The sequence below is a fragment of the Ips typographus genome, linkage group LG4 (genome assembly GCF_016097725.1).
Source record: "Ips typographus isolate SLU linkage group LG4, UJ_Ityp_2.0, whole genome shotgun sequence".
Lineage (NCBI taxonomy): Eukaryota > Metazoa > Arthropoda > Insecta > Coleoptera > Curculionidae > Ips > Ips typographus.
In genome coordinates, this window is record NC_138425.1 from 6,986,696 (window position 1) to 7,013,083 (window position 26,388).

The 26,388-nt window shown below is 33.0% G+C and overlaps 1 long non-coding RNA gene across 1 annotated transcript; it reads right to left on the reverse strand.

Moving 5' to 3' along the window:
* Positions 1-4,000: 4,000 nt before the first annotated feature.
* On the reverse strand, positions 4,001-4,483 carry LOC145727716 (uncharacterized). The gene is made up of 2 exons (XR_014177917.1): positions 4,356-4,483; positions 4,001-4,233 (listed from the first exon to the last, which is right to left on the reverse strand). It is a non-coding gene; the product is annotated as an uncharacterized LOC145727716 (long non-coding RNA).
* Between the last annotated feature and the right edge of the window lie 21,905 nt (positions 4,484-26,388).

Here is a 26,388-nt window from a genome sequence, read left to right on the forward strand (position 1 = left end):
TACTTAAGACTATAGTTTCTATAGATAGTTGCAAATAGGAAATGAACAATTAGATTATGATCTTTTGAGCCCTTTTGAAAATTTGACAACTACTTTTAAGGAAGCCTGAAAAATATTAATGACGCTGGTAAATGTCAGTTTATCTTTATTTAAAAGGTACTTTACCTTATAAAATTGAAAACAAAGTGGACGTGACTTTACCATAATCGAAATATATTATTAGCCTGAAGAAAATCAAAATAGAAATATCAAATTTCTTAATAGGGGGAGGTAACTTTTGGGGTAAATAAGCGTTATTTGGTTGTCGTGATAGAACGCTGTAAACGACCGGCCATGATTTATATATAACACGTAAACACCGAGTAAACATATAAGCCCAGAGATCACCATCAGTGCACAAAGAGGTCACGGCAACGCCATATTTGTCTAATACCACTTCCAACCAGGCAACCTTACGCAATATGAAAATCAACCTTCGTTGAAGGGGTTTCGACACACACACATCACATTTTTAAAACTATTATTTTAAAGTACGACATTTCCCGTAACTGTAAACTATAATAATAATTTTTACAAAACCAATTATTGTGCTTATTATAATACCAGCTGGATATATGAGGTGTATTATTTATTTAGTCCGAACTCAGATCATAATTTTTGATATCAAAATGGTTTTGTTTGATTTATTGCGAGGCAAACGCGGACGATCAGTTAAACCTGGTATAGAAAACCTAATTAAATAAATGTTGTATACATACGACCTTATAGAATAATTGGGTTTCTTGACGTGTTAGATTTTTTATATACACTGGTTCCTGTATACGGGGTGGTCTTAAAATAACTCTGGTTCAGACTTTACTTGAGACCCAATTAACTACTAGGTGATCGATCTATAGTTTAGTTAATAATACTCAAAAGTCGATTGGATAAGTTTGTTGCCAGAAATATAAAAAAATGTGTTTTTAAGGAATGAGTGCTCATAGAGTTATCTATGCAAAAACTTTATACAAGGTGTGATTTACATTAATTCACCTTTAATTCTGTCATAAATCACATTGGTAAATTATAGTGTTTACATAATATTAAACAGCAGTGGACCAATTTTTCAATAAAAAATAAAACCCGTTTCAGTAAACTTGTTAATATACATCATTGTTAGGTAACAATTAGAATCATATTAAACTGAAATAGTGCTTTCTGTGTACCATAAATCGACATGATTATTCAAATTTCTATGCAAAAAACCTTCTCTGCAATGAACATTGATGTTGTGCAAATTACCATAGGCAAACTGATCGAAACGTGTGTTCGACAGCCCTTTATTGCATCATTCATGCCGATACATCATTAATGAAAAATGTTTCTGTTGTTTTGAAAACTAGTTGATCCTCTAATTTTCGTTGATTATGCAATGTATAATGTAATAGAAAGTGGATGTAATCTTTCCCTTTATTAAGTAAAAATGTTGTTATTCCGGGATAGTAAATTACCCAAGCGATTGTTTCTGTCATGTACCAAAGAAAAGAATCAAGATCTTATCCGCATATTTATGAAGATGCTCGTACGCTAGAATGCAAATTGATGGCGTTATAAACAAATAATCGCAAATAATAACGTCTCCAAGTGATTTATGGCAACAAGTTTAGTATAGCTCGCGCGTTTGCGTTAAGTAAACCATCAGGTAGGTAAATAGCAATTTATCAGGTGTTTTTTTCGAGTTAACTGTAGTCACCTACTCTAGAAGTAAGTTGACCATATCGGCTAAAACGCCTTTTTTAATGTAGGAAATGCCCAGATAGTAATCTAAGTGATGGAACAGCCTAATTTTACACGCAAATATTTTTTTAAGTAATTACGCTCGTGTTATTCCAAGATCTTATCGTATACTACCTTAACAGCTAATAGCAAGATCTCGTGTGGTTTTGTTCGTATTTGGTGGTATTTCAGTTGGTATACCAAGAAACTGTAAAAATCCCAAACTACCTTGACTTCATGAAAGGAATTTGCTTGATGCTAATATGTTAAAATATTCTGACATAATTTATTTTGGTGGGATGATTTTTTCAATAATTTTAGTGTCAACTATCTGACAAAAAAATTCAATCAAAAATGGTTACTTATAAGTAGGCTAATTTGCCTACATGTCGTCAAAGTTAAAAGCCTTGGCCAGAGACAATAAATTGGCTTTCTTCTTCATTTTTGTTTACTTAACTAAAAGGCACACGACTGAGTACTACCAACGTTCTGAAAGTGTTTTTGCGTAGGAGTAAGTACCAACGCATTCCTCATAACGTGTCGTTGTTGTTGTTTTCATTAGGATTTATGTAAACTAATTAACAAATTTTGTTTTTTTATATTTTCTTGATTGAGTTTGCATAAGTAATGTCAAGTATTATTTGCAGATAGTATTCATATACACACTGGATGTATTAAAGTAACTCTTTGACACTGAAGTTTAAGTAATTAATTCTTTATTGGATTGGAAATCATCTTTTGATAAACTCACTAGAAGAATTGCAAAGTTTACAGTAGAATCCAAGTGACATCTTCACTGTGCTCACTTGCACTTGCACTACAGAACCAGAAACAAGTTTAATGAAGACATTGTGCATACCCAATTGGCACTCTTATGACTCTACTATATTCAACCAAAAACAGAAATATAGTGACCGAATAATTACAAAAACCGATTATGAATGAAAGAGTGCTCCAAATAAAACATAAAGAAAAATAAAATGTTAATTTGATCCGATTACCTAAATTAGATGAAATATACCAGAACAGCTAAAGCATTGGAGATGAAAGTAGCTCATGAGCTGCAGAACTATAAGCTTGATTCAAAAATGTAGAATGTAGAAAATTTTACTATCTCGGTTTTAAATTTTGTTATTACTCGTACTTAAGTCACCATATCTTCATTTATGTTTTATATGCAGTTAAGGCAATTTCAAATTTATCGAAAATATTGTAAGAGGAAAGAACGGAAAGAAGTGTAAAGTAATGCTCCAGACCGCAGTCATTTTCTACGGATAATTTTAAAATTTCAACACTTTTATATAAGCATATTCTTCTGTAATATTTATTTATAATTAATATAAAAATCACCAAAAAATTTGACAGTTTTTCTACTAAAAAGTACATCACTTAATTGTAGGTGCAATGCAAAGTCGTATTGTAATTTATAACTTGTTTGTCCCCAAGGTAATTAGCGTTAGGACAGATAATAGCACAACTAACGATAGGTTATTTGAAAAATCTTAATAGCAACTACACTTGCTACTGTAATGTGACCCCCTCCGCCAGGCGCAGCAATAAATATTCTGCGCAAATTGCGCTAATATGCCACAGATTGAAGCTTTGGCACTTAATAATAAATTCCTATGCAAATTTTATAGTTCTATTTGCTCATTTGGACCGCTAATTACGAACCACTTTCCTATAATTGGTTTTACAGGCGAGGTGCGCAATGCCCACATATGTCGGGAATTATCAGTTTAAAATATGGAGTTCTTGTTTGGAAAATCTCTATTTGAAATCTTTAGAGAACAAATTTATTGTAATGGTTACAGGAGAGTGGCAAGACTTCATATCCTTCCATAAAATTATAAAGCCGTACTTTATTTTAAAGACATCCCTAATTTTGTTCCCCTCCATTGTCTTTATTGAAACAAGGCTATTTATTGTGCCATCAAGGCGAAGTCATTAAAGCCAATTGTATTGACGTTCTTTTCTCTGTGTAGGTATTTTTTATCGGTGGGTCGAGAGAAACGCGGGGGTTAGCAGCTCGCAGAAATCGACAGAGGGAAGAAAAAATAGCAAGGAGGCAATTGGTATGCAGGACACAGCTTTCGGGGGAGCGTAGAGAATAGACGACCGGAACGGGATCAATACCACGCAAGAAGCAGAAACATTCCGGGCAAAACATTCTCAGGATCTTAGGGCTAAAATATTATTGCAGTCAGAGGTATAATATGTCTAGGTGGGTGATTTTGGAAAGATATTTACGACCATAATTTTAATGCTTGATAATTGATCAATAACTCCGATTAAGTCAATAGTCCCTAGTCTATTAAAATGTATTAGTACAAATTGTGATTAACATAAACACTAAATTGATTTGATTTTTAAACAATTTTAGTGTAGTTAAGTATATAAATGTTAATTAACTGATAAATAGATAATGTTTAAAATTCATGTTAAGTATAAAATGAATTCACTTTAATAAAACTTTAACTCTAGAAATACAGTTGTTTGTAAAGTTAAAAACATGTTTGGGTAGGTAACGTAAGTGCATTTCATAATCTACTCCTTTTCCTTCTTTCTTAAAAAGTTCCTTAATATTAGTACAGTTAGACTGTAATATCTTCTGTATTGTGATAACTGTTCAGGAATTTAACAGACATTACAACATGGGACATCCTGTATACATTATTCTACTCATAAAGTTTTCCTTTTTAGGGAGGAAGAACATATACAAATTTCCAGTTATTTTAAAATTTTTACCTGACTGATCGACCATATTGCAGAAGATGCTAAAAATGGCTGCCCTCAACTTTTTACGAATCATTTTACTACTCTTTTTCTAAATCACTTTAGCGATTAAAATTGAAAAAACTCCAAATAATCCAACACTAACATGAAAATAGTAGTTATGTCAGCCAAGAATTAATACTTTTAGTGAGCATTGAGCATAATGACTTTTTGACTTTTGAGGCATTGATGTTAATTTAGCCTTTCCAATTCAGATAAAAATTTCATCGATATTCAATATTTTTTTAGGCAGCCATTCTCGAACTTTTTAACAAACCAAAAATGCTTCAATTAACTATTGGAGCTGGTGTGATAAGTTTAGTATTTCTTCCAGACCTCGCAAAATCACCAACTCTTCTTTATTGAGAAGAATCAAACTCAAAAAGGATAGCCCTAAATTTAAATCCTTAATCCTTCAAGACCTTTTCCATTTTAACATTTTTTTTTCAAGTACAAAATGATGTTTGCAAAAGAGTTTTACTCAGATTTTAACAAAATCAAAGTTTGTGGTCTCTGTGGTCTACTATGTGCTGATACACGTAGAAAGTTGTTAAGCAACTTGCATCAAACTGAGTGTCTGTGTATTCAAAAGCCAAAAACGGCACTATTTCAAATTGAACACCCCGTGTATTATGACGTCATTCAATTCATTTCAGTATTACGAACAAATCAACAGTCAAAAACTGACCCGTGATCATCAATTTCAACCTTTCCCACAATACTAGAATTTGGATTACTATTGATATTTTACAATTATAATCATCTAAGTGTCACTTATTAGAGATCTGCTATTCTTAGTGCTGGCTACATCTGAAAAAAAAAATGAAAACAGATTATCAGTCTATAAATATTAACTTTAGTACAAAGAGAAACAAGAACAATCAACAAATTACATGAACATTATAAGGAAAATCAATGGAAAGAAAAGTGTAGAGGTAAAAAATTGTACGTCATTTTAAAGTCGAAATTCCCCCCTTGCCTCAACAATACCACTATTAGCGTAATAGAGTGGCGCCTTGGACCGTGTCCAGACTATGGAAAAGGGACATTGGAGACAAATTGGGGTGAAAGATTACCAGGGCCGAGACGTTTATTTTTCTTGCGGATGTCCGATCCGTAGTCGGGACAGGAATAATGAGGCTGAGAGCATTTGGGGGAACCAAGCGCAACAGACTGATTTCACACAAGCTATTTGTCGAGTTAACAAATCGCAAAAGAAAACGTAATAAGAAAAATTAATCGCAAACTGGTAATTTTTTCTTACAATCTTACCACATAGATACGTAACAGGCAATTTCACCGTTGGCAGAACATTAATATTTCCACCCTAAAGCCACATCTTGGGCGATAACTTATGCCTAAGTAGGTTAGTGGGTTCGACTAAGAAAGGAAACGTTACATAACAACTTCTAGGTTTTTCAAAAGCCCCGTATGTTTATACAAGGTTTTCGTGTTTCATCAGTTGTAAATCTTGCACCTAACGCAACTAATTTTCACACTAAACTCAACGAGGCAAAGTGCAGTTAAATTTATCGCTTTTTACCATACTTGTTACTTTGAATCATTCGGTAGTTAATTTTATAGGTTTTTATAACATTTATTATCTCCTCCCATATACAGAGTTACAACTGACACTGTTAATAACGTAATTGGGCACTTTTGATTACTAAAATAGTATTTGGACATATAAAATTAAAATATTTGTCGAACCAAAGTACCAGGAAATACTAAAAATAATTATAGTAAATGTTGAAGATTTTTTGCAAATAGTAAAAAAAACGCTATACAATTTTTGAAGTTCAAGAAACAAGCATGACATTTTGTCATAGATACTATAATTGCTATCTTATTTTCCAATAAAAAACCTTTAAAGTTAGTCAAACAGTTCAGTGTCAAGATTACTCCAAATATATGAATGAGGTGTACGGTGTACTATCAAGGAAAAACAAGAATCCATTCACCACTGTACGGTTTAACTCAATGTGAAACAAGGCGAATCTTTTACGGCTGTTGACTCTTCACGTCCCAAAAAAGATTTGGTAAGTTGGTAAGGACTATAAGAATGAAAGAAGACGAATGGTCTCCGTTAAGACTGCTTGTGGGAGGTCCCAACTTGATTTACTGCCAATTAGTTTCTTTAACAAGACTTTTAATTTTCGGACCGTACAAAGCGGGATTTTTGATAATAGTCCGTCTCTTTGGGACAACCGGTGTCATTCGTCTCTAGGCTGATTAATCGGACTACTTAACACGATGTTTGGGAGTAAACGTGGCCACTAAACGGAATGTTCGAGTGGTTTCCCACACGAATTCGCGTTTAATCAAAATGCAACGCGTCGCTCAAAAAAACGCTCATGTTCGAGTATGTGAATGGGCCGCTTAATCGAACCCCAAAGGGGCCAATGGGACAACGGTTAGCATGGGTTTTTCCTAAAGCGTTTTTGCGAATTGCGACAAACAGTTACAAGGGACTGTATACGAAAGAAAAGTTTATGTAATGTGAATAACCAGATCGAATGTAGTTAAAATGTTTGTTAGTGGTTCAGAATCAACGGAGGAAACCATTAAGTTTTAAAAGTTTTAGAAAATATATCAGTTAGGTGCTTGAAAATTTTAAATATTCTATATTTTTAGATATTTTGGCAGTTTTCTTGGCGAAGGTATGAAAATAGCACAGAAATGTAGTTTTAATTTATCTACTTTGCTATAAGTATAACAACTCGGTTTTTACTCCAAAATGGCCCATATTTACGATCTCGAGAAACGCAAAATCAGAACCTTTTGATACTTTTGTTAATGTTGAGATAGTGAGAATAATATGTAATTATATTATTAGGAGTATAAGCGATACTTTATGTGAAAGAGTATCAAAGTTTAAATGCCATTCTTTTCACGTAAACAATGGGTAGATTAGGCCTTCTGTGTAGAGAGAACTGCGTAATCTACCTTAATGTCACACAGTGGCAGTAGAACTTTCAGTAACGTTATTTATTGACAACATAGACAGTACTTTGACTCTAAATAATCCTCTGATCTAATCATTTGAATAAGTTCTTTGGTTGTGAAAAGCTCAGTGAACAGGTAATAATCACAAAAACTGGTGAACTCTTAGTAATGATATATAATAATTATTAGAAAAAGAGTAAAAGTACATTTTTCGTTCGTTTTTTAATAAGTATTAAGGTTTTTAAAATAAAGGATTTGGAACGTGTAGCTTATGTTGCTTATGTATTCGTTTCGTAACCTAACCTAACCTAAAAATGATTTTAGGTCAATTTTCTCGACAAAACTTTTTAGAGTTAAGCATGACGACGCACATTCACAGTAGTTAACTTTTGTGACATCGTAGTTAATCCTGTCATCTGTCAACGGGAAAGTTAATTACTAATGTGTACTAACAGTTGCTAACAGAAAAGTTCTTATATTTTATAGCAAAATAAAAAAAAATAAAATTCTTGGCTGGGGTAACCCCAAGAAGTAGTCTGACTTAAAAATGGAATTAAAACTCAATCCTTAAATTTCAATCTGTTCCAGTACTTGTATTAGTTTTATTCTGCGGAGTAAAATGCTCTTTGATGATGAGCATACCAAATGACCAGTGTTCCATAAAGAATATAGGTAGTTATTTTTGAATGACACAAAAGTGATGCCCTAAACCTTTTAATTTAAAGCAAATCTTTGCAGATTTCTTTGTGATAAGTGGTTGTGGTCATCTTTTCTTACTCGTGTGTGAATGGATTCAGCACTTAAAAATTGAATTAAAACTCAATCCTTAAATTTCAATTTGTTCCAATACTTGTATTAGTTTTATTCTGGGCACTAAAATGCTCTTTGATGATGAGCATACCAAATGACCAGTGTTCCATAAAGAATATAGGTAGTTATTTTTGAATGACGCAAAAATGATGCCCTAAACCTTTTAATCTAAAGCAAATCTTTGCAGACTTCTATGTGATAAGTGGTTGTGGTCATCTTTTCTTACTCGTGTGTGAATGGATTCAGCACTTAAAAATTGAATTACAACATAATCTTAAATGTTCATTTACAGTGTTTGTTTAAGTTGGATGTAAAACCTCTTTATCTTCTTCAGAAAAAAACCTAACAAGAAATCTTGTAATAAAAGCCACTAGTAACGATAGTTATTACTATCCTATTAGTAAAGGTTACAGGTAAAGAATATTCGCCGCAAGTATCATTATGACTAAGCACATTTTAATCAATTTAATCAATCTGCGTGAGGATTTAAAATTGATTAGTGCAACCCCCTGCCGGCAAGCCTGTCAGCGTTATTTAATTTAAAGACTCAATTATCTTGTCAATCGTTTGATGACCAGATTTCCTCTTCTGATGCGTATTAATTGTTTTTTGCAAGCTGATTTTTCTTCAAATCTAATTTTCCACCGAAGACTATAAATATATCAAACCCATTTTAGTATTAATTAATTTAGCATTCAATATGGATGAGTGTATGTTTGTTTTAGTAATAAGTTTATAAATATTTTATGAACGCATCCGTCTTGCAGCAGTACATTAATGCCGGAATTTCGCTTGCATAATGTTAATCGGCAAAGCATAATATGAGAAATTAAATGGGTTGCGGTTGGGATTCGGCCACCCATAGCTCGGTCCATCAGGCGTAATTCAGGAGACACACCATTAAGCACAGCAATAAATAAAGATCGGCTCTCATATCCGCATCGATTATTTCGCACTGTCATATGTTTATTATGATGCCACTTCGAATTTTTCTACGCATATTACCCAGACGCGAATAAATTTGTCATGCGATATTCCGAGAATGGTTTTTGATTAATCCCCGTGCGTTTTATACGCAGCACTATCAGATGCGACACCGTCATATATCAAACCCAAGCAAGACATCATTTACTTAAGACGACACTCGCGGATAAGTCCTAGAAAAATTCGACTTGCTAAGGAAATTAATCTAGGTACTAAATTCTAGCTATGTCAGTTCAGTATAGGCGCTTTCTAATATTAACTAACATCCGTATCGTCTCCAGGAGGTCTTTTTGCTACTAAATCCCTTTTGTCCGTTTCTCCAACACTCGCTAAGTTCGTTTTGGCTTAAGTGTCTCTTAATTAGGGTTCCACCGCACAGTAATTGTCATGTAACCCTTCTTCTAAAAATTCATCACTTAACTCCATTATTGAATGCTAGTTTTTTCTTAACTTATATTGACATTATGTTTCAGCTCAACAATTTTTAGTAGCTTTCATAGTGCCTATTCGATCTCTTGAAATAAAGTGGTGAGAATAAGTCAAAAGTGGCTTTAAAAGGAACTACGATAACTTTGAAACCCTTTGTCGTAAAGCATTGAGTTTGGTTAAAAAAAAAAACAGTATTTTTTTGCTCAGATGCCCTATAAATTATTGCTTAAAGTTATTTCCTGTCGCTCAAAGGTGGCGCTTTATACAAAAACTTACTGTTTTACCACCTAAACTAACTAAAAACCTCAAATCCAACCCATACCGTTGGACAAAATAAAGAGAACTAAATACATCAGACATCAGCCAGTAAAAATCGCAACTTTCTAGCTTTTTTCTATTTCCAATTGTTCAAAAAAGAGGATATTTTTTAATACTTTTAATTTTCGTCTTCCAATTGCATAATATTTGCTTCCATTGTTTAAGCCGTTTTTTTTTAACTAATTTAATTATTTCATTTTCTTCGAAGCTCTATTATTAATTGTTTTTTATTTATTTTAAGAGGTTTCAACTGACATAAAAATAGTGTTAAAAGTATTATTTTTAAACTTCAAGAGTGTTTATAATATATCTATATTTCAAACAGAAAAAACTAAACTAACAGCATCAGTCTACTTACTTTACTTCCACAAATTGGTGAATGTTCCAATTATCAGAATGTGAAAACAGTGAAAATATCCAAAGGCCAAAGCCGAAAAGTGAGGTTAGGTGTAAGTTAGTCATCAAAAAGAAAGAATTGCAAAAATATACAATGTTACCAGGTTCATTCGATACTTAATTATCCACTTAAATATTTTCCTTTGATTAATTTGTTTCAAGAATGTGCCATCCACTTAAATGTTTTCATTTAATTAATTTGTTAAAAAAATACCAGAATTTTCAAAGTTGTCACCTTTGATAGAAAATTCAAGGACAGCAAATATAGTCCAAAAACCAACATCATTTTTGTGCGGAATGACATGGGAAAAAAACCCTTTGCAATAGTTTGAAATCTATGATCATAGAACGTAAACCTATTTAAAAAAAATAGAAATTAAACTTTAATATGAGCTTTAAGAATAAAGTTAGTGGTTTTAAATCATGCCCAAAAAAACACTTCTTTTATAAACCAAGTTTCATTTAGACCAAAAACTCCAACAGACACTAATTTACAAAATTATGGTTATTTAATAGGCTAGATTGAAATAACATTTTTTTAATATCAAACATAGCCCACCTAGTTAAAGGAAACATTGTTGCTCATTAAAATCTATTACGTGCTTCCGTTTTTGTACGTGACAACTTTTTCTTTAAAAAAAAAATTACGCCGCTCGTAAGGTATGCAGAAATGTCTGTAATTACTGCAATTATTAGTTCCCTAAGCTAATTAAACGTAGTTTCATTTCCAGCTGACATTATCTTCGTATTATCTATAATATTGTATTAATTTAGAACTAAAACCAGATAAGCTAGTGCTCTGTCAATACCCGTTTTGACAAGTGTAAAAAAAACTTATTGACAAGAGGGAATTATTCAAAACCGAAATAATTAAACCAAACGCGACAAGAAAAAATTGAGTTTGGGGGTGCTGCGTCAGAGAAATAAGCCCTGGAGACAAAAAAGGAAATTAAAAAATGGGGTTTTGCCTTATGCTAGTTGAGTGAGGGTGAGGATAACGAACTTATTTTTCAACTAGAGACTCTTGTACAATCGCATGGTACGTCACCTTCATTCCTTCCTTGTTTCCGAGCCACATAAGAGGGTTGAAAAAGTCAATTACGACGACGAAACCCAAATTACAGGGTGCGCCGGTTAAGGTCTTGCCGACCACAATACCCTAATCAAGAGGGAGAATTTGCTTAAAAACGTGTAATTTCATTAGGCTTTTAATTCTGCTTGTGGAAGGCAACCGTCAGGCCTCGGGCAAACAATTTTTGCTCACGGTGTATCGACTATGACACATCTATTAAACGCCCTTTGTTGCTGTGCCTTAATCGCGTAGTTAGCGGCTTTTATCTGGTTGCATTGTGAGTGGGTTTTCCTTTGGAAAATCGGCTTAAGTTGGAACAGTTGAATATTGTGCAGCGAGTGATAGTTATTCTGCTAGATAACACAATGTGTAGCACAATATAACTAGATTCCGTTTTTGTTTTTAAAAAAAGTTGTCAAAGAACTATTGAAATGAAATTCAACTCAATTACCATTAACAAAGTTAAACCACAACAACAAATTATCGGGAAATGAAGGGAGTTGAGGAAAATCCAGGAAAGGATAATAATGCCAGTGTGAAAAAACTATTCAAAAGCGTGAGCACCATGATTTCTGGCATGAACGTTAAAAGTAGGTTCCTTTCTGGATGTGGCCAAAACGGTTCAAACTGGGGACAATGTAATTTTCAGAATGGCCACGAATGCACCTTGGTGTGTAAAAAAGTCAAAATAGAGACAGTTGCAGACAAAGTTGACTTTTTCTTAAGAAGACGACCCTAAAGAAAGTTAATTATTTGTTCTATGGCGCTCAAAAAGTAAAAAAGCGGTAGTGCCACTAAATGTATTTTGAGGCTACCTTTGCTCTCCAAAGTCTTACAGAGCAGAAGCTAATCCAACTTTCTACATTTAAACGAGCCTCTGCTCCCAATAACTATGGATATAGTACGGTCAATATGGTTTAAATAGGTTTCAGGTTCCACAAGTAAATGAATAAAGTAATGACAAAAAAAAACAAATAGATGTATTTCTGGTTGGACGGTTATTGCTCCGATTGATAAGGCCAAAGCATAAATAAAAGCAAGTGCGTGGTTGGACGGCATCGTTCGAGAGACAGATTAGGCTCGGTCTGCATTAGCATACCGGGTAAGACTAGGAGCAGCTCCGAGTGAAGAATGAAGATGTACACAGAGGCGGGGAAGAGATCTGATTCGGTTTAATTGCGAATTGTCATTCATACCGTTCTGCTGCGATTTCAAAAAGATTTATGGCACTAGCCAATGCAATAAGGCTTCTTAATGAAACGGCGGTGTTCTTCTTTACTGATTACATTGGACTTTTTTAATTACGAGCAGTTTGCAATCTGAAAATAGGTCTAGACTGGAATTATAGCATTAGGACATTGATACACAGCACAATAGTCCAAACTTGAGTTCTGGTCTAGATAATCTCTAAAAAAGAGAGAACCTTCTTTAAAGGTCCTTTCCATAGAACTTCTGCACCTTTTTATGAGCAATTTTCAGAAACTTTCTCTTATTTCAACTATTCTAAAAGATGTCTTACAAAAAGTAAAGTTGTTCTTGTCAGTGTACTTAAATCTTTTATATAAATATTTTTTTCATTTAAAGTTATAATGAAACACTTTCATTTAAAAATTTTTCTTATCATAGACAAGTTCTAAGAGATATGTTATTTTTCAACTTTTTAAAGTCACTTAATTACCTTTTGTTGTTAAAAAGTGGTCGATTTGCAGTCATTCAGATTAGTTTAGGTTATTTAAACTTGTCCTGAAAAATTTAAGAGATTTTGACACTTTATACTGGGTGATTCGAAAGTCACTTTTAATGAATTTTGCTGATTTCAGCTCTTTGCAGAGAAACTGAAAACATTATCAGAAACAAAAGTACTTATTGTCTTAATGGGCTTAAAATATATTGTTAACAGATTTTAGTGGTTTTATTTATTATTTCCAACCTGAAAAAAGTTTTACTTTCGTTATACTTTGAATACTTGTTACCTTCCTTAGTACGGTCAAAAAAAAATCACAAAAATGTTGCCATTATATTCTTTTTGACGTTCACCTTATACTTAGAAGGGTTATTCAACTTGAAATTTAGACTGATTGGTAATGGAAAGCCTGAGAAAACCATTTAAATGTCTCGTTTAGCTTGGTGTGATAACATTTACAAATGAGATTTGCTAAGCGACGTTATGTCCCCATACGTTAATTAGAAATATCCTGCTTGACAGAAGAATTTTTTTGATAATTATCAGTACAACTAATTATTTGCAATGCCTATAAACTGAAGTATTCGCTATATCCTGGAAATATTACTGCAAGGTTTATTAGATATTTTGACTTTTTAAATTTATCTTGCCCAGTTAGCGGAAGCTGAATACTTGTAGAATGCCATAACATAAAACGAGTTAATAAGCATTTGTATTCCGTGTTAATTTACCGCAAATGTTTATGTTTCACACCTAGAAGTCGTCGAATACGTACAGAACAAACCAATCAAGATTAAAGCAAAAACAATCAATTATTAATTTTAAGTTATGCCAAGCGTTTCTTAAACTGATCTCAGGTGTTGCAGGAAACCGAAAAACTTACAATTAAGTTTTTTCAATTAATATAATTGACATGAACACCTGCCGGTATAGTCAACACGTGAAAAGTCCTGGCTTTAATTAATCAAATATTAAGTTTCTTGACAGTTTTTCTTAATCAAATTCAAGCGGGTCTCATCCGCTTTTTTTGCCCAATTCCTAGACGATTAACAAAAAAAAAAGATTGTGAAGTTCATCGGCCCGTGTGATGGTGTTCATCCTCTGGGTACTGCATTATTAGCCCGGAGCTCGGAACCATCCTACGCGCACCAGTCCGACTGGTTTGGGACGCCTTCGGAAGAAGTTTTTCTACAAGAAGTCGCCAGATGTAGTCAGTGGTATCATTCAGAAATTTATACTTTACGCATTCTTATTTATTAAGTTCTATTTAAAACTGACTGAAAGAAAACTTAATTTTATAGTCTCGTTCAATTTAAATTTAAATCCTCCTTTCTACATGCAGAAAGTTTAGTTATTTGCTCAATTCGGATTCGTTTCATTTCCAGCGTAATTTAGAGACGACTCTGCTTGATACGGACAGTAATATGAATTTATCGTACGCTCATGACTTTATTGCAACTCTCAATATCATTAGTCCATCATGCCTGACAGTATATTACCCAGTTAGCGATTGCTTTATTATTGCTCTTTTAGCGTTACTTATTGTAAGTAGGAAGAGGATATGGTGGGATGTGGGAAACGTTTGTCCTTATTGAGCTTATTGCTTATTGGGTAAATGGCATCGTCTTCCTGACACAAGAAGGTAAAATAATAAAATGCAGAAGGTATAATGCCAAAAGTTCAGTGATTTGTTATATAAATTTTTGTTTTTTTTTTTATAGTTGGTTTAAGATGTATGGAAGTCAACTAGAACACTAATTAAACGAAACCAACTAATCAGGATCTAAATCAGGATATGTTAAAAAAAATTACTTTTATAAACCATTTTTTTAAATATTGCAGGTTGAAAACCAACGGAATAATTTTAAAGCATTGCACACCTATAGCAAAAATCAAAGTAAATTGGGACGACGTAACAGTAAGGTAAAGGCTTTGAATGAGACAAATAAAAAAAACAAACGTCACATTCTTCACAAATTTTACCTTTTAATTACATTGTTACGTCATCCTACTTACTTTAGTTTTCGCCATACTTTTGATAATTTGATATATAAATATAATATAAAAAATTTTATTTTAAAATGAGAAGGTATATAAATTTTAGTTATTAAACATTGTTGGCACTTGTTTATAAGCTTTTCGGTTATAATGTTAATTTTTGACGTGCACCTTGGAAAAAATCTAAAACTCTTCTAAAATGATGTATACTTCACATACTTTTTTCAAATTATTCCTACTTTTTGCTCAGTTTACTTAAGTATTTTTTATAAGTAACAGAATAAAAACATACATAAGTTTGTGTCATCTGTGTTGTGTTTTGTTTATTCCTACCATTTTGATTTCACAAGCTATTTGTATTTCATATTGTACTTGATCTGGATGTCCAATGAATGTTTATTGTATTGTTATTATTGTATTTTCCTGTTCCAATGCACCCAACCCAGTTTATCACAAATACAAAAGTCCCAGCTATAAATGTATTAATTCTAGTAAATTTTATTCCATGACTTAAAACATTAATTTAAAACTTGTAGTAAAGAAAAAGCAAACCTGATTATTCCTAAAACTAGAATCCAAAATAAATAAGAAAAAGTATACAAAAACAAAACGGTTATTGTATTATGATGGAACAAATATTAATAGCTATCAGGTGACTGCTGAACTAACGGCCATTACGTGTCACATGTTGTGGTAAAATAGTAAGTTTTTTAATCATTGCTATCTGACCTATCCATTTGCGTCAAATCTAGAAAGTTTAACGATTTTGAGATATTGCAATTATTTCATATTTTTGTTAAATAATATAATTATTATTCTTCTTGTTCCCTTTCTTTCAGAGAGCACATTTTTTTGTTTAGTATTTGTTTTGGAAATTTTGTAAAATATTACATTCGTGACCACTTAAAACTTTCACAAATTTTTGCGCTCTTATTTATTTAAGATAAACTCAAATTGAGTCTATATGAGCAATAAGTATTGTGTTTTATGATAAATGATCTTGTTATCCTGTATAGTTAATATTACTTCAACTACTATTGTGAAATGGATGCTTTTTATCGTTTAGATTCAGAAGCTTTTTAAAATACTGAAAAGGCTAATTGTTCATTTTGGCGCCTGGAAGGTGGAGGTGGAGGTTTTGAGAAACAAAGTTATTAGTTTATATGTCTACAAGCAGGTGTTCCACGATCGATATTTAAATAAGCGTTTTTGTATTAAATAAGCAATTCTTTTAAACTCTCCAAAAGATTTAAGGTTTTTGTAAACAAACAGTGCAATTAACTAATGACTAGCAATAACATAATAATTTGCATACTGAGTGGCCAAAGAAATCATAAACTACATAAAACTTGTGACTGTGCTGTGGAATTGACATTATGTAATGATATGTGGGATGTTTTCAGTTTTTAATAACAAAGTTATGTTTAAAGGGTTCTGGGAAGACATAAATGCGCTTGTGTATGCTGATGACATCACTGTGTTGCAAAATTTTCAAATCACACCTTGTATATTGTGATCTTGATCTGAATACAATAATGTATTACTTGAACTTTTCAATTCGGCAATTTTTTAATTTAAAAATTTTAACAATGCAATTCACGTTTGACAGGCACTTCTGGTTCTGAAAGTCCGGCCTATTTGGGACGACATAATCTTAATCAGAAAATAAATACCTCGAGTCTAACGAACAAAAAGCATTTTTAAATCGGATCGCGACGAATAAATCCTGCACGCAGTTGAGTCACCGCAGACGAATCACCGATCTTATCTTGGATTGAAACGGTAGCAGGATTGAACAGCAGGAAGACCTTTTTACTTGGCTGTATATACCCGTTTGAAAGGATGATTTTTATCTTCGAGACTCATTCAATATTATAAACGGCATGGCATTGAAACGAAACGGCTTCTTGTTCGGGATTAATTTTATTTCTTTGATTGGCCGTGACAAATGCTTTTAAGTCTACCATTGTCGATTGTTCTACCAATACTCTGCGTATCGGACAACTGAAGACAAATTTTGGACTCAAACCGCTTTTGCTACTGTACGGTGATGTAGCGACCCAGTTTAAAAACCCCCATCCAAAAAAACACAAAAGGCCACATTTTCGGACAGTTGTTCGACCGCTACCGTACCAAATCACCCCATACAAGGGGGTTTTTGGCTCTGAGAGGGGTGTTGTAAATGGTTTTGCGGCAAAGCCGTGTTTGTTTTTAAGATTTTACGTCCGATCAATGTGGTTACAATAACGCAGCAAACTCTGACAGTTGACGAGATCAAACAGCCGCAATATAATGTTATCATTGTGTGAAAATTTAAAAGAAATAATTACTTAAGTATAATATGTTGACCAATGTTGTAAAATTCGGTTACGTAGCAATAGTTTTTTTGTACAAAAACTCAGTTTTAATAAGTCTCTTGATAAACATCCTACAAACTTGGGAAAAGAAATCAATACATTTTTTAAACTAGCGTCTGATCTTTACAGTTGATGTTGTGTCAGAATTGATGATTATCACAATAGCCAATTACCTAATGACTGGTAATAATTTTTGCAAAGTGCATAATAATATTTCCTTTTCTTCTCACACCTGCACATTAAAAGACGACCATCCCATCTAACGTGGGGGCTGCAAGGTTACAGTACCAACGTGGTGCCTCTCCCGAATGGTGCAATGGTAACGGGCCGGGTAATGTCATGGGAGTACCAGGAATCTAAATTAATGGCCGTTGTATTGGGAAACGTGGTTGAATGTCAGATGGCATTAATGCTCATTTTCGCCTCATCTATTGTTTCGGATGATAATTACGCCCTGTATACGATTGAGAGGATGTTGTGGTGTGGTGTACCGTGTTATGCTATCATAACTGCATAACAATTTTCTAGGTAGGTTGGATGCCTGAGTGAAAAATTTGTCTCATTTATCAGAAGCAGCTGCTCCATTTTAACACATTCGACGTTGTATAAGCGTTTGATCCTACTTCTTGAAAACAAAACTTCAATTGTTATGTAAAAACAATGAAGATATAGGAAGACACTGCCTGCACTATGTGGTACAGACAACGTAACACACAGACAACGTAAACGTGTAAATTAAAATAGATATTATCCAAGCACAATGAAATTCATACAGCAACATAAAAAGTTCGATAAATAATCGCGGAGGTGCGTCGGTGGACAGAAAATGTATTTATCGTGTGGATTTTTCTTTCAAGGCAAGATTCGTTGAATCACCCAATGCAATAGCGTATAATTGCGACATATAAAAATACCGGTGAAATAATAGGTCTGTTCGCACCTCGTTTAAGAACGGTCAGTCGCATGCGCAAATAAAAATAAACTATGAATTTTTCATCTTTCAAGTATCGAACTGACAAGTTTAAGTTAAGGTGGAACAAACCTAGTAAGTATATGTTGTCAGTAGCCAGTTGGACGGGTATTGTTATAAACCGCAAAAAAAAAGCGAACGAAAAAAATGTGGTTAATTCAATAAGTGGATTCTTATAATATGACCGATGGTTATATACGCCTACAAAGTGTTTATTTCTGTATGTACCACCGATTTTGTTTTGTTTATTTAAGCGCAACACTTGTGCTTGTGAGTAATCGTTATTGCACACAACTTCTGTGAAGATGACATTTTATACTCAATATTATACAGTCTTCAAGAAATGTTGTCAAAAAATGCTTTTAGCCCCCTCTATATGTCCAATTTTCAAGCACATCAACCAGTAACCAGAAAAAGAAAACGACACTTCCCTTCAGGTAAATCACCCTTCTGACAATTTTGGAGGGTGAAGATTGCGAAGAAAAGGTATTTTCTTCTTCACCATGATACTAAACTTCAAACTTAGATGTCGCTTCAGTGTCAGTCAGTATTTATGTATTCATACCATTAATTACACATAAACATTGAAAAATCGTCAGTTATTAAAAAGGAGTTTCCGGTCGTGATACGGGTTTCGCAGAAGAAGGCAGCAACAAAGCCGCACCAGGTTCTCACGTCGGAGATTTCCGGTTGAAAAGATTATTTTTTTCGGCTATATTTTACGAAATTTTCTGTTATCTGTCGTACATCATCGCGAACACGTCGGAACAATATTTTTTTCTCACAAACGCACGGCATGGTCGTCGTTCCTCAGGGAAAACCTGGTCGTGAAGGCCACCGTAATGGTAATGGTGACGTGTTTTCGATGATGTGGTTTTCAATAAAGTACCAGTACCTGATCCATTTACTAAACAATACACCACTCAAAGATTTTTTTAAGTAGTGAAAATTTATTAAGTGTGTAATACTTACAGACTATTGTAACCAAATACATATTAAAAAACATGGAATAAAAGAAAAGTTTTTTAATTCCTAAAAAAAATAAGCATATTTTAAGTAGATCTTCCGAGTTCTGAGATTTCTATCTGAAATCAATTGCTACATTTTTAAAGTTTGCATAGTTGGGCATGTCAAGTAAGTGACAAAATTAACAGGTTGTCCTACGTGTACTGAATATACAAATTTGCACAGATACATGTTGCCCTTCTAAAATATCTATTCTTTAAAACTCTAGTCTATAAATAGAAAAATTTGTTTTATTTTGGATTTTTTTTGAGTTTGTCACATTCCTGGATTATTGTTAAAAGTATTTAAAACGACCATTACTTTTTGTACATACGACCAAACAAATTTGACAGAATACGATATTGGAAATGAATCTTAAAAGATTTCAATTTTTAAGTTTTTTTTTTTTTAATTTTTGTGAGCAGTTATTAATCAACAGTTATTTGCGCAACAAGGGAGTAAAGTGCAAGTTTTGCTCCCGCGAATAATTTGAGGCCCGACGATGAATCGGAGGGTTTACCTTTTGATGGTTTACTCAAAAGTGAGATAAAAAATCAATGGGATAAAGGTACATTTTTTGAATGTGACAAATAAACATGCAAATGTCACATTTACAACATTCATAGGTTTTGATAATCCATTTACGTCACCCCATTTTACTGCAATTCTTAGCAGCTGTAAGTTTTAGCAGTTTCTAAAATATCATTTAAATTTATTTTATAATATTTTAAAACTTGTACTACAAGTTAGACCAAAAAAAATACAAAAATTAAATTTTTGCAGGTGATTGTATATTGGTGATGGTGAATTTTGTATTTATTTGGTATTAAAAATATGGTAACATAAATTTAAACCGTTTACATGTTTAAATTAAAGTCTCTGTATAGGTTTGCTTATTTTAATTATGAAAATTTGAACACACGTATGAAAAATTGATATCTCACATAAGTGAAACTATAAAGTTTACAATATGCTCATCCCATAGACCCTAAGAAATTCAGATATAAACATATGGTTTCTATAGTTTCCTGAATGTAAAATTATCCTCTCAGAATTTATCAAAAACTTAAAAAAAAAACTATTCAGCTTTGAACGTTGATTAAAAAATTCGAAATTTTGTCCTCGTACGATTAGTTCATCATAATTTTCTTACATAGATATTGAATTATTTTTTAACAGTTTATAGGAAAGATAAGAAAGCTCCAGTGTACTATGTAAGTAATCTTTTAATTAAATAAATAATTAATCATTTGCTAGCAATTTTTGGAAGAAAAATCGATATTTTCAGTATTTCACTTTTCAACCCATTGTACCCCTAATGACTGAATGTTTTGGATAATACTCTTGAAACATATGATACATATTTAATTTGATCTATGGAAAAAGTGACGGTGATAACCTTTGTGTTTTTACTCAAATTTACAAAGTTTGGGAAATGTATATACCTGTCAACAAATGTCTAATCTATGCCTTGAAATTGAAGATAATTATGCCGAATTCATATTTTTACGCAATACAAACCAGACAAAGGGTAACCAATCAAAAGTCATGCCAGAAAAATGAATCGTTTTGATTGGTTAGACATACATTATTATTTCACCCTTAAACGAAGCTTCAATTCTCAAAAATACATCAAACCTTTTGTCTACTAAAATAAACTGTCATATTCAAAAAGACAATGAATATTTACTTTAAGGCATACGTCAGTACTAACGTCATTGGTTGGAAACAATTTTTTTCTCTTACCGCCATTTGTACGTCAGACTTTACTTACTAAGCTTAATTTAAGTTAAGTGTGGTTTAGGCTGTGATTTTTTCCATTTCGATTCTCACAGTATTAAGTACTATTCACTTAACCTTAGTTTAAAGTATAACCTTGCAATACCCTCTGAATAAAGTTTTGAGAGAAGGAAATCACGGAAAAGTGTCATTATGTTATAAACTGCTTGCAGAAATGCTCTATTACGAAAACTAAAAATTGATTTATATTTCTTTTTTTTTTAAATAGTACCATTTTTTTTTCTGATATCTTTTAATCGACAAAATTGGAGTGTTTGTTCACCATGGTTTTGCCACGACACATTGATTTTGAAAATAGGTCAGAAATGTTTCTCATAAATAATTAATAAGTATACCCTTTAAGTAGATATATGAATGAGTATAAAACTCATTCACCCTCTGGTTTTAGTTCTCCACCTGTTGAAATCGCTTAATTGAAACCGAAATGCAAATGAGCGATTTAAATAATAAAGGAGACAACAGGTCCATTTTTTAGGAGTCGCATCTTTTGACCATTAATCTCGACATCGGTAAAGCGTATAGTGTGGCTGATTAACATAGTTTTACATACGCGTGCGGCCTCGGTGCTAATGTATTCCGGACTATCAAATGTCCATAAACGCCCAACGGTGTTTTACATAATATCATTTGACGACCGATTAGGTACTTTTTTTCCTCGTTTCATCTTTTTTACGATCAACGGTTTTTGGAATTGAGAGTAGAAAGGACGATAAATGCATATGATTTCCATTTTTTAATACAATACTCGAGTAACCAACCACCACCAATAGTGAAAGGAAAAGGGTTACAATGTCGTTTGTTGCAAATATCCGTTTTTAACGACCGTTTTGCAACTGAAGATTCAAGAAAAGAAAAAATCGTTACCTATTGGTAAAATTCAACACCATTTCCGCAACAACCCTTTGATTTTGAACCATGAGAAAAAAACCTAGCCCATAGTTATTCTAATACCTTATTCAAATACGACGCATAATTTAGTGCCCATTTGCATTTTTTTCAACCCCAAAAGGTCAGGATAGTTTAATAAAAATCGCTCAGGTACGCTCAACTACGACCCTTTTCTATGCAAAATTGCACTGTATCACCCGGAATAGACCGAGGGCAAAACAGTTTTTTTCCTACCTGTACTAATATATGCGAACTTCTATTTGGGTACCTGCTTGCATATTAAGTGTAAGGCACACCGATCGATTCATCGACTTCACCCTTAATAAAAAAGGTCGGGGCCCTTTTTGCGGAAGTCTGGCGCCCTTCCGTGTGATGATGAGCAACTCCTTACCTGCTGAAAGGGTTTTACAGGTATTTTCCCTCAATCGCAGATAGGCTATTAAACATATTTGATTTCTTTTCAGACCTATTTGAATACTAAAGGGTCAAACACCCGTACGAGAAAATGTAGATTAGGTTTGGTGGCACAGGTAGTTTTTGAAGGGTGCACTAAAGGTTGGGTAAGGTAGACTCGAGGTGGGCCACTGTAATTGCATACATTTTCGGATGATGTTCGTGGGATAAATTTTAATATTACCTCGGAATCTGCATGGGAGATAGGGTTGCTACGTGAAGGCAGATGATCTAAATAGTTTGGGTAGATCGATTCTCACAGTTGTCTTCGGAGATTTTGCATAATCAATCACGGTGTTTGCATGTGGGTATGCGAAGCAGTAAAAAACGGTTAGTTGCGAACTACCATTTTTTAACCCTTTTTGCACTTTACTAACGGATTTTTTTAGGTGATTACAAGGGGGTTGATCTTTGATTGCATGCATTGTTTTGAGTCGCTGGACAAGTCCTTTTTCACATAAGTTTGAAAAAATGTTATTACAAGCAGTTACACTATTTAAGTTATTCTGTCATTAATTTTTTAATATATTCAATAGTTTGAAAATTACTTTGGGGATTGACCAACCCCCATTTTTGGGCTTCCCTGTACGTAATTAAAAAAAACTGAAATAGCCAGTTGATGTAGTATCAAAAGTAGATCCAAAATTACTACCAAATTATTCCTAACCTAAAAATAAAAAAGCTACAGCCAATAATAGTGGTTTTTCTAATAACTCTGCAATCATATTATCACAATTAAAAAGTAGGAAGCATATAAGAAATTTATTACAATTTTAAAACTAGCAAAGATATAGGAAGTATTTCAGTTGCTTTAATAATTTCAACTAACTTTTTGATTTTCACACTTACTCAACTGTTTTCCCACATATTTCAAGTAATTTTAGCCTTAGGTATAGGTGAGGTGATTCGTTAGAAAAAAACCATTATTGGCTGTAGCCCATTTATTTTAAGATTAGGAATATTTTGGTAGTATTCAACTTTTTAAACTACATTCAATTGCTATTTCAGATTTTTTAATTACATACAGGGAAGCCCAAAAAGGAGGGTTGGTTAGTCTTCAATGATTAACCCTGTACATTGTGATTGTATTTTTATTTGTAATTGTGAGTAGTTTTAACGAAATAAAAACTTGATACCTAAGAAATTATACTTTATGATTGCAAAGACAGGATTAAGGAAGCACAAGCACTAAGGTAATTAAGAAAGCACATTAGTGTAAATGAAAAAATATACTTTAATTCAAAATCTAAAAATGACATTCTGTCTGGTTTGCGACTGAAATTTAATTAATTTTCTTAATGTTCAAAACTGAAACAATATTTACTTACACAATTTTAACCTTAAAAAAACAAAAATAACCTTTTCCTTCTCGGATAGTGTAAAATACACTTTTCCAACTCACTTAAGTATGGAAAGGTGTACTTTTTCACACCGGATGCGGTAAAGTTACTTTTTCGCACTTTAAGAAAGAGACTTTAATTTTAGTAGTTTTACTATAAATTTTCATTCAATTTAATGAAAATTGATATTCTATGTACCAATTTTGTACACATGCAGAAAAAGTGTCTCATACGAGAAAGTACCACTTTCCGCACTTGTTAGTTAAATAACTACTTTTTAGGCATATTGTCTGAATCTTTCGCCCACTTTTTACTAATTAACGACAAAGTAGCATCTCTTCTCTCGGCGATTGCTACAGACTGTTTCCCATATATTTGGCGTTAGGTAACAGTATTTCCTAAAAGAAAACTAGGCAACAATAAAATCGGCTTATAAATATCGCGCTTTCTAAATTTTGACAGAATTTAATTTCTTCTATTGCGGTTCTCTATGGCCGCTATGTTCGAATGAAAGTCCATAAATTCGGAGTTAGTGACGTTTTAATGTATCGGTGATCAATAAAAACGCGGAGCACTTTGTGCGCCCACTAAACACTGCTCAACTATTGAAAAATTGATTACTATTTTGATAAAAAAACAATTACCTGTATTCTTCGACATCTCTTTGCCATTATGATGTGATTTGTTTTAATTTTTTTAGTACTGTTTTTATATTTATGACACGACTGTGGGATATTTTTTTTAAGAGATGTCTTCAATTTTTAAGCAGTATAGTGGGTATTCTAGTCGGAAATGTTGTGAAACAAGATTTAGATAAAAATTAGGAAGAATGCGATTATTTATAGGCATGTAGTTAATGGGAGAAGATTCCACCGGACCGGGCCATTCGGAATGTCAGGTTTCTAATTAAAAGTATTGGGAAAGGAACTTGTTCAAATGGACCATAAAATACGGCGTAGGAAAGAGCTGACCTCCGGGGTCCTACTTTTCGACTACGATCAATAAAAATACGTAAGCACCAACATCTGAAAACCGATACTTAACCACATTCATCGGATTTGAAGATTCCGATAAAATATTCGGTTATTTGACCAACGCATGCCAATGAAAGGAGTATATTTCAATGGTACAAAAGGATGCGACCGGAACACCCAAACATAATTAGAGGCACGCTTATGTAAAACTATGCAAATAATAGGCAATATAATTCCGCAAATGATTAGCGTTAAAAAGGATGCATCTCTTAAAATTATGGTAATGTTCCCTCGGCCTGCGGTTGCCTTTATTATTTAAATACGACACGGCTAAGTGGCCAGTTTATTGTAATTCTTATTCAGATAATTAATTTAAATATATACGTACTCGTAGTAGCAGGTACTTAATTGACTTATGGTGAATCCTGTCAGAATTTTTGACTGCAGTTTATGTTAGATTAGAAACAGTAAGTAAACTTAACTTGTTGGAACAATGACATTTAGCAGTAGTTTTTTAATGGCACTTTTACGAGTAGTACCACAGACAATAGTACTAAAATGTTAATAACTAAAAAGGTGACGATTTAAATGCAAATAGTCGACCAGAAGCGAGCGAAGAACAAGAAACTACAATTAGAGATTTTATTGTCTTTAGGCACGTCGTATTTCTAGGAATGTTGCAATAATCGTTTGAAAATTTACTACATTCACATAATTAAAAACGTAAGTGGATAAAGGTGTTAAGTCACAATTAAGTAATTTGAAAAAAATCGTTATAAGTAACTTTTTTTCTTATTGATTCTTAGCTTGACTCAAGTAGCACATACTCATAAGTTTCATCATATCAAAATTGTTTTATGTGTGTGTGCGTAACAAGTATTAAAATTTTTTAATTTTTCATACAATTCCCATGATAAAAAGATAAAACTATAGCAAATCGATGGAAAGGAACTTACAAATACTTGTCAGAAAGGGATGCGACTTCGTGTGATGCTTGCTCACAAAACTGTAATCTGACTTTCTGCTAAAGTGGTCACGTGATCAACTATTGAGTGACGTCACATCCGTTTTGGTACACTGGCACATTATATCACTTACAAAGTTTATCTTCATTTCGGATTAGTAACAATTTTCTCTTCTTATCATGAAATTCCTATGTGTAATATTGAAAGTACGTATAATGAAAGTATACCTGTACTGTTTTATCCACCAACGGCTTGCACTTGACAACAGAAAAAAGGTCTACAGTTAGACAAATATTGTTTTCTTGTGCTTCAGGTGTAAAAGATTTTTTCTTGTCTTCTAGATTGGTAAGGTTTATTCATTCAAATGATGGTCCGCTAATTTCCTCAATAAAAGTCTTTTGTTTTCTTTCTTTGATTGAAGAACTCGAAAACCTGAGACATGAACCTCTTACTTGTATGGCAAATTAGT